Here is a 9,260-nt window from a genome sequence, read left to right as displayed (position 1 = left end):
ATTTGGTATTACCACAACTCAATTTCCAAAAATTCAATCAGAGTATATTTGAAATAAGTAACAAACACATAAAAGAGACAGCTCGTATAGCAAGGCAAAGCTCTGAATGTTCCGACTGCCCCTTAATCCATATTGAATAGTTTTTGGGAAAAAAAAATATTGAAAATCTATCGTTTTACAATTTCAAAAATCAAATTTGAGTTGTACGAAATAAATACGACCGATTAGCTAGCCTCATTTCAATTTGGAATGATTGTTTTGTGCGGGATAATTTGTCACACAAAAATAACTCGTGGTACATTCTCAGCATTATGAATAAATTCTTCAAAGCTAGCATAATTTAGTCAAGAACATGACCAAATTGGCAATTTACTTTTCAAAAGCCCAGAACAGGACAAAATTAATCGGAAGCAAATGTATATGTATTTGTATATGTTTATTTTGATTTGTTGAATCAGTAGCGTCAAACACAAGCTGTACAAATTCGGGAAAAGCTTTCCAGGATTTTGGTTTTGTCGGATCAGCGCTTTACGACTCAATAGAAAAACTATCAAATTTTTTATTTTATATTTGTAGATAATCTAGACCGGGACGGAAAAATTGTTAATATAAATCGTTTACCAGTTCTTTACACCTTGCAATATTTAAGCAAGCAGCATTTGCTACAATTTGCATTTCATTTTCGTTTTTTCAAATGAAAATTGCGGTTACTGTGCTGGTATGTCAAACATTCGAAAATCAAAAAAGCTACAACATCCGAAAAACAGCTTTACTAGGGCAAGTATTTGACATTATTCAAAAAATAGGGCAATTATTCGATTTCTAAGGTTTGCTTAAGAGATGCTGTATTGGTCGAATTAACAGTGAACGCCGCAGTCGCTCCAACGTATTGAAAGCTTGCCATAGAAGGTAGGTCACAAAAATAAAATTAGAGCTGGTTATTGAGAGTCGGCTAAATTGGAATCAGCTAACTGAACTATATCTTGTGTTAACAAATACTTAACGTCACATTATTATGAAGATATCTCACAACTTCGGATGTTTGACAAGGCGGATCCAAAAATCGTGTTTTTCTACATTGACTTTTTGTGGCTATTTTCAGTATTCTTTTTTTCGCACAGCTTAGTTTTCATTTGGCAAGTTCAACAACATAATCTATGATCCGTATCTCTGTGACTCCTTAAGAGAACAGATTGGGTATGGTGTGAATAGGTAGTTCATAATGCTTCTTTTCAAGACTTACTTTCTGTGCGGTTGGTTTTGGGCCTGCTGTAAAATTGGTTGACTTGATATCATAACTTTCTCACAACAATTTTAAATTAATTTTGTTTCGGTCTCATGACTGTCTTCATGTTTTGTTATTATGTTTTTTTTGTAGATTTGGTGCTATTGTAGAGATTTTTAATGTTTTCTATACTCTTCAAAATAATTTAAAATTAGTTTAACTTTCGGTACTATGTCTGAAGTTTCTTGTTGTGAGATTTCGAAAAACTATAACTTACGTTTTTTGCATCAATGAAAGTTTACCTATTGAAAAAAAATTTATGCACGAGGAAGGACAAAAAAAAACTTTTTTTTTTAGTTCAAAGGCTCTTATAAACTTCCTCTTCAAAGTGAAAATTCAAAAAATTGCTGTCGCCTCGCGCTTCTTCGGAGATAAATCCAGGATTCAAGCAATCAGAATATGCAACCGTTTTTTTTAGAACTTGTTTTCGGTTCGATCGCACCTTGTCTTCGACCTTGAAGCCAATTTAACCCACGCTGACAGAGAATGCGTGTACCAAATATTGGAGTTCATCCGAGTTTTATTTCCTTCAATTATCTCCATTTATACATACACATAGTAGGCAGCAGATGCTTTCTGAAGGAAGGGGGAGCGACAACCTTGTTGAACTTAAGCTGCCAAGATTTTCCAAAGTCTCCCCTTTTGACATAAACTTCTAGCCGACCAACCCTATGTTTAAAAAAACGCCTTTGGTATCAATTTGCACTAATTTTGAGGAGACAGCGCGCGCCGAAAAACCGCAGTTTCTTGGTCAAAACGTCCCAAAAGAGAGTCTAAAATAATTTTGGTAGGTGTCAACTTCTTCTATAAAAAGTTTCAATGAAGCGTTCGAAAATTTTTTGAAACCCAACTCAAAAATTTTCAGCATACGCTTCTGGTTTTCAGATGAAAGTCTCATTAAAGATTAATTTCAAACTTCAATTATCTCATGAGGCGAAATTATCAACTATTTGAACTTCACTGTCAAATATAACTTCCTGACAAAATTAAAAAGACGGGCAGCGTGATGAACTCTTAGGATAAATTACTGCAGCAGTCTCTCTTTCCTCACTCTGCTGATCAAACTGTTACTGAAGTCCTTGAGGGTGTCGAAAGATCTCTTTTGGTGCCCGAAGTTCCAGGGCTGCACATTTCCATATTCAGGGTCAATTCTTTTATAGTAGTGTTGCATGAGGAAGCAGATATATGGTGTGTTGTAGCATTTCGGTTGGTCGTTCTAAAAACATCATTTTGATGGTAAATATTTATCTACATTTTTGCTATTTGCTCATGAGTTTTGCTGCATTCTCAATTTTGTTCAAAATATCTAAAAAGGACGTTGTTGCTTGGATCTCGAGAACATCGATCTCAGTTGGGATATTTCATTTGTTTCCAAGCAAAATCAGTTCCCACTTTTTACGAAGCCTTTCCATACGAAAGCATTTTTACGAAGTCTTTCCAATCTTCAGTTGGACTGCAATGATAAAATTCCGTAAGTTTTTCGAAATAGCGAGAAAAAACAATCTGAATATTTTTTGCTTCTCAGTCATTTTAAATCATTTGACATTTGAGTTTTTTCCTTCGTATTTCTCAAAAAGTAGCTCAAAAGTCCAAAGTCCATTTCAATTGATCTAAATAGATAGAAATCTACTTTTGGCATTTTTTAAATTTCTTTTACATACGGATTTAGGTAACAATCAATTGATTAAAAAAGATTTTTTTAATTCGATTCGAACCGATTTCTAGTTTTTTTTTTGTAAAGCATTTTCTATAGATTATATTCTGTTTTTCTAGACCAGCAAACAATAATAAATAAATTTAAATTATAATGTATGCTTTTCAATTGACATTTCGTGTTGATATATGACCTGAATTAAAACTATGAGTTCAAAAATAATTAAAAATTCTGCTTAGAAAATTGTTTGATCTAAATTGAGTTTTGTCGATTAAATGTTCATTTGACTAACAAAATAGCGCCCATAGCGTTGATAATGAAATTGAGATATGAGGAAATTTTGAATAAATTTACTTTGAATGACTGCGGTAACCCCTAAAAATGCAAAACTCAAGGAATTTTTGAATAAATTTACTTTGAATCACTGCGCGAACCTGTAAAAATGCAAAACTCAAAACGGATTTCATTAAAATCAATAGTTTGCAATCAATAGCAATGTTCACCGATAGACATTTCTTTTCATTAGCTTGATGAAATTTTGTTTTGAGTTCAAATTTTTGCTCAAGTTGTGAAACAAAAGCAATAGTTTTTTACTACCTTGCAAAAATCCATTTGAATTGATTTAAATAGGTTTTAAAGGCTAAAAATTTGATTTTTTTTAACCGTAAAAATCCGTTTAAACCCATTCTAAATTGATTTATTATCTAAATTTGTCATTCTCAAGTTTGTGAGTGCGGGTTGCAGCTCACCTTCACACCCCAAAAACTGTGCATTTATTAAATTAAATGTTTCTCCTACTAAGAATTTCTACATAACTGAAATATTTTTCAATTTTAAGCTTTTGTTATGATAAACGTTATAGATGTATTCACTTCTAAAAAATTTTTGTCGACCTTGCGATTTTTTGCAGAGTTTTTATGATAGTAGGAATCAAACTTGGAGGTCTTGAATATGCTTTTTTTCAGCTTAACTAAAATATAATAATAATCATTATAAATTGTTTGCAAATTAGATTCCAATCATTGTAAAAGTTACTACAATTACAACCAAACGAAATCTCATTGCGAGAACGCCGTGGAACTATCCAGCCCGTTTTCAGTTGCCTATAAAATATTGAATGTTGTATATCAAAAATTACTGAACAACGGTTCAGGGATATTTAACATAAAAATCTTGATTTTCAAATTTCTAATCAAATAATAAATAGCTGGTGTATGCATATGTTTGGGCTCAAACCAAAAAAAAAACAAAAGGTTATAAGCAAATTATTAAACATTTGTAATTTGAATTTCGTGCTTTAAAACATCTAAAATTTTATTCAAATTTTTATGAATATAATAGTAATCGTTTTTAGAAGTAACTGTTTTCAATTTGTGATAACAAAAAATGTGGTTTCAGTCATTTCTAAGAACCGTAACCAGTTTTTTTCATTAGACGGGTAGTATTAAACACGTACTTACATATTGATTTTAAAAAAATTAGGCAAGCTTTATTTCTATTCAAATTCAAAAAACTAAAAAAAAACAAATATTGTGGGATTGTTTTAAAGTAGTAAAGCTGCTGCTAGTAAAGTTTCGAAATTCATTTTTTTTGTGCATAACTTGCGTTGTTCAAGTTTAAAGGCTGCATGCTTAGCAATCGAAATCCATGTCTGCAGATTGGAGTGTGTATGTTAAACTATACGTTTCAAACTTTAAAATTGAGATCTAATAAATTAAAACCAGCGGTTAGTGCCAAAAGCATGAGTGCGAAAGAACTAAGTAGATAAATACCATCTTTCAGTGGCATTTTTTTCATATTAGACGATAAGACCACTCTCAACTTAGAACATTTATCTAGCGAATCCAAATTAAAAAGCAATTGTTTCAGGTCGAGTTTTTTCTCATTAATTTTTTCTCGGAACTGATAATTTTTTTTGTTTCACCATCGTTGAAGCTTTAAGGTGATACCAACGTCTCCTCTACGACTTTTGGTGATGTTATTGTTTATTAACTGCAGAAAAAAAAATAAAAACTGGACTCAACGCGTTACTTCCTCACCTACACCTTTTGTCCTTACAGTTCCACCACTGAAAATGGGCAGAAATTGAAAGTGTTTTTGTAGGCAAAATCAGGTACCCAAAAACAATATAAACATTGAGTCCATCGCTATATCACATTAAAGCACTTTCAGTCTTGGACTGAATATACTTAAAAAACTAAAACGTTTTTTTTTTCAGTGTCACAATGAATTATATTCGAGTTTTCTATTTTTCGTAAGAATTACCAGCTATTATTTAAGCTAGTGTAGGTTTTATAAAAGCGCAAAAAATTTTCATTAATGCTTTTGAAAAATTTCAAAATGGATTTTGCGCCTTTTTGGCAAAAAAACTTGTTCAAAAATTGAGACAAAAGTTTTTTGATTTACGATTTTTGTTTATCGAGAAACACAGCTGAACATGACTAAATTACCAATGTCACAAGCTTTGATTTTTTTTATCACGCCAAGCACAAAAGTTACACACAAATTAGAAAAAAATTGAAGCTGGAATAGAAAAAAATTTGAAAAACGTTTGAACACAAATTTGAAAAAAAAAGAAACATCTTATTATTGAAATTTTTTCAACACATCATTTTCATATGAGGTCGGAACTTTCTGCACTTTATGCACAGTATTCGTCAACTCTTGTTTCAATTTTTGAAGCATCTTTGACTTTGATAGCGGAACGAGCCTAAACTATTGGCTAGTTTTGCATATCTCTTAGCAATAGATTAACATAATGAAAATTCACACGCACGAAATTGTGGTTGTCAATTAAACTATTGGTTGTTTGAACTAGTTCGTGGTCAATAAGTTGCTGCTTGATGAAATTCGATCGGAAAAAATTTATGACTGTGAAATTTAATTCATTTTACGAACCTTTTTCTACAGTCAAATGTCTGGATAAAAAAAACGAGCGGCAAAACCTTCATTTTCATTTCATGTTGTCGTTTTCAACGTCTAATTTTGACGTGGTTTGGGGGTAATGTCGGCGAGGAAAGTAAATAACTGCTTACTAACCTGAGCTGGTGTATTGGGTGACCACGTTCCACGAAAGTGAGCTGCTGTTGACCCATTTAAAATAGTCAAAAAACTGATGATGAGAAAAATGGCTCTGTTATCGAACTTCATTACTAAAATTAAATTGAGGTTTTCAAACAGGAAGAGTTTAGCGAACTTCACTGGCGAAAAATCTTTTTTTTAAAATCTAAGCGAGGTATGTTTTGGTTTATACTGACATGGAGTGTCACTGCAATCGGCTCCACCTTTTTATGATCATTTAATTTAGTTTCATAAAGTTCAGTTTTTCCATTTTAATATATAATTCATAATTTTTGGTTGAATTGTGCCGTAAAATGAGCAATCTTTCTTAATAAGGCCTGAAAGCTTTGTTGCATTTTTAATCAGCATTTTTCCAAAGTACCAGAAAAGCTCTCCATTTGATTAGAGATAATCCAAAGTTTCCCGAAAAATAGACCGTTTGAATCTGTCCTAGGTTGTTTGTTTTTGGCACGCCAGACTATAAAGCTCTTTTTTACAAACGAACTTTTTAAACAAAAAATGGAAAATTTTCGCCAGCAAGTTTTCATTTCTTTAAAGGTTCAACCTGCAAATGAACAATCGATCGAATACTGAAAGAAGCGCAAAGTTCACAATCAATTGATATAAATAAATTAGCTTCAGATTCTTTTTTATAATAGTCCTTAGTTGAGTATTCTTTTGTCTGTTAACGAAATTTGGAATGTATCTGAATTTACATAAATTCAAAAAACAGCGACACCTAGGCACCATAAAATGACGTCCATAAAATGTATATTTTTGGTAGAAACTATCAATAGAAGGGAACAAATCGTTGAAGCGTAAAAAAATAATTAACAATTAAAAAAAAACGTCATGCTCATTCCGATTTTGTGATGCAGTTCAAACTTAAGGCTTAAAAAGTAAAAATCACGTCATGAATTTAAGTGACGTTCTTTCTATTGAGGCGCCTGTTTAGTTTTTTCATCTCAAAGTGACGGTGGCTTAACACAGCACCTAAAATTAGCTAAAATAGTATTTTTTTGTAAAATAAGGCAGACGTTTCGGTTTGATTGTTCCAATTTTCAAAGAAAGTATCGAAATGGCGAACTGTGCTCGGGGTGGCATATTTTTTTCCAATTTGACTTTTTAACTAGCCATTTTGGACGGCTTTTTAAAAAATTTATCTGAAATGTATTGATGTCCTGACCTCAAAACTAAAAATATATTTTACCTGTGAAATTTTCTGTTTAAGTTGACCAATTAAGGATAATTAACGCGCGATATTTTGAGCTATTGAAGCAGCTATTTATTTGGCTTAAAAAGCTATCTATTGTTCCGACTTTCGAAGAAAACGGAATGTTTGTGCTCGGTTTGGTTTTTTTATTCAGTCAATTTTCACCGATCGAAATAATGATTTTCAACAAAAAATTTAAAAAGATATTATACCTCCGATTATTTTTTAAAAAAGTTCTGGGGGTTTGAAAATTGCCAAAATGTTCTGGACTAAATTATACGCACTATGAAGAGTTTATTCATTTAGCTGAGAGCGTAACGCGAATTGTTCACGCGCGGCGAATTCTCATGCACAGCAAAATTGTTCCAAATTGAATTGAGGCTAGCTAACGGGTCGTATTACTTTCGTACGACTCAAAATTTTACACTTTGATATTGTCGAAAATGTATAGGTTTTTAATATTTTCTTTTCCCAAACTCGATATGAATTAAGGGCCAGTCGGAACGTTCAGGGATTTGCCCTGTTATAGGAGCAGTCTTGTTTGGCTTATAAACTGTTTCAAAATGAATGGATTTTGACGATTTGCATTTAAGAATGCGTAACAAAGCTCAAAAAATCACTATGCTCTTGGGGATAATAAATAAAATTTTAAAAAATCAAAACTTTTTTTTATTTTGTAAATCATTTTATCAATTTTCACAATAGTTTTTTGCCGACTTTAAACAGTAGTAGTAATTTTCATAGATTTGCCGTGACACAAGCATTTTTTACTGTTCGTTTTCTATTTTCAAAGCCGATGCTTTACTTTGATATTAAAAAACGTATTTTCTTAGTTGATTTTGTTTTGAACTTGTAGTGAACCCAAAAAAATCAATCTTGTTTCTGATTTCTGACTTTAAGAAACGGTAGTCGAGAGTGTTGTTTTTTCAAGCGATTATCAAGAAATTGTTAAGTTTTTTTTTGAAAAAAAAGGTCCGATTAGTTCCGTTTCTGGTCAATTTTGAAAACGTCGCACTTTATTGTTCCGACCTTCGGAGAAAGTAATTTAATAATTATTCTTGAGATGGAAATTACAGCCTTATCAAAAGTGATTTGTACCCCAATAAAATGATGGAGCCCCTGAATGCAAACAAAAAAAATCACCTCAAATCATTTTGATAAAATTTTTGATAAAAAGAGTTTGGAATTTGGCAATTTGACCATGTTATGGAATAATTTACGAGCGTTTTGAAAAATTTTTCATCATGGTGAAAACGTAAACGCGTTTTTGTTCTCACGATGCGAAATCGCCTGGCTCTCAGAAAAGTTCCAAATTGATTTGAGACGATCTAATTGGTCGTATTAAACGCCTATATGACTCCAATTGTAAGCATTTTAAATTAATACTGCTCTTAAAGGAGGAAAAAAAATGAGTTCAAAAATATCAAACTTAAATTTATGAAAAAAGTTTAACCAAAAACTGTCCAAGACTAATTAAGGGGAAATGTAACACTCTAGATTTTGCAACTTTTTTTGACTGCACCGATATGACTGCTTTTAGAACCGTCTTTACATTGCTTATTCTGTTATGTTAGCTAATTTTTAGCTTATTTTTAAAGAAGCTTTAGTTTGTTCGGCCCATTTTTTTCAACTGTGTCTTGCATATTTCAGTTCAAATTTTTTGGGCTTAATGCAGAGCAATTTTTTTTGTTGTTCTGTCCTTTGAAAGAGGGAAGCAACTTTACATTCGGGCATTTGTTTTACACAAAGTCCGGTGCCACAAAAGAACGTCTTATTAACGGGAAAAACAAATCATTTTTAAGCTCATTCAGTCGTATTTTCAGATGAATAATAATTTTCCTTACAAATGACTTAGTTCGAAAAATAGCTTGAAAAAATGCTTATATTGTTATACAATAAGGCTGATATTCAACGGGCAATTTTGAAATAGGTGCTTTTTTGAAAAATAATTGAAGCAGTTCATGTGCTAAAACTGAGATTTATAATGAATAAAAATTTTTTTTTTTTTTTTTTAAAAAGTTCACATGGTACTCGGGTGTTTTTGGTTC

The 9,260-nt window shown here is 31.8% G+C and overlaps 1 long non-coding RNA gene across 2 annotated transcripts; it reads right to left on the bottom strand.

Annotated features, from left to right (window-relative positions):
* Window positions 1–2,189: 2,189 nt before the first annotated feature.
* LOC134855073 (uncharacterized) lies at window positions 2,190–6,950 on the bottom strand. Of its 2 annotated transcripts, XR_010164447.1 has the most exons (3): window positions 6,565–6,950; window positions 5,979–6,091; window positions 2,190–2,501 (listed from the first exon to the last, which is right to left on the bottom strand). It is a non-coding gene; the product is annotated as an uncharacterized LOC134855073 (long non-coding RNA). The 2 variants fall into 2 exon arrangements; XR_010164446.1 differs by lacking the exon at window positions 6,565–6,950 and having other exon boundaries at window positions 5,979–6,331.
* Between the last annotated feature and the right edge of the window lie 2,310 nt (window positions 6,951–9,260).

This window comes from Symsagittifera roscoffensis, chromosome 1 (genome assembly GCF_963678635.1).
Source record: "Symsagittifera roscoffensis chromosome 1, txSymRosc1.1, whole genome shotgun sequence".
NCBI lineage: Eukaryota > Metazoa > Xenacoelomorpha > Acoela > Convolutidae > Symsagittifera > Symsagittifera roscoffensis.
Note: the sequence above shows the minus strand (reverse complement) of the source record. Positions and strands in the feature narration are given on the sequence as shown.